This window comes from Penaeus monodon, chromosome 32, assembly GCF_015228065.2.
Source record: "Penaeus monodon isolate SGIC_2016 chromosome 32, NSTDA_Pmon_1, whole genome shotgun sequence".
Lineage (NCBI taxonomy): Eukaryota > Metazoa > Arthropoda > Malacostraca > Decapoda > Penaeidae > Penaeus > Penaeus monodon.
In genome coordinates, this window is record NC_051417.1 from 8,466,571 (window position 1) to 8,467,209 (window position 639).

Sequence of the window (639 nt, forward strand, 5' to 3'; positions counted from 1 at the left end):
CAATGGAAGCGCCTGGCTATTGTTGACAGGTGGATTCTCCTGTAACCTGTTAGTGAAGGTAATTACTGTTCTTTACTCAGTGTTTTATGCCCTTGTTCAAGTCTGCACTGGATGATAATGAGATAGAATGCACGATACTGCCAAGGGGTGAATTAAATTTCGTATTTTTGTTAATTACTCTTGTTTTTTTTTGTACTTTGCTCCAGTTTTTGTTACGTTGATTATATTCAAGCCATTTTGGAGCTATACCCTCTTCGCCTTCAAGGGATTCAGTTCTAGAATATATACTAGAATCTGGATTGACTATATTACACATCATACCGTACATTTTATTCAGGATAATACTTAGTAGGTTTTGTTTACAAGAGGCTGGTTCGTCGACCTTGCTATGAATTATGTGCGTATATCAGCATATATCACTTTGCTTTGTATTTATAATTTATGCAACAGTGACTTTCTTGAACTTCGTTAAGAAATTAGTATTCACACTGTCTGAGCAAATACCTGTTACACGTGCACTTGCCAAAGAAACATTGTCCTGCAGGCTAGATCATTTGAAACAGTGTCATATGAACAAAGGAAACATATCAGTGTAAATGCTGCATAATTTACATCGCTTGTTAGAATGATCTGACATTT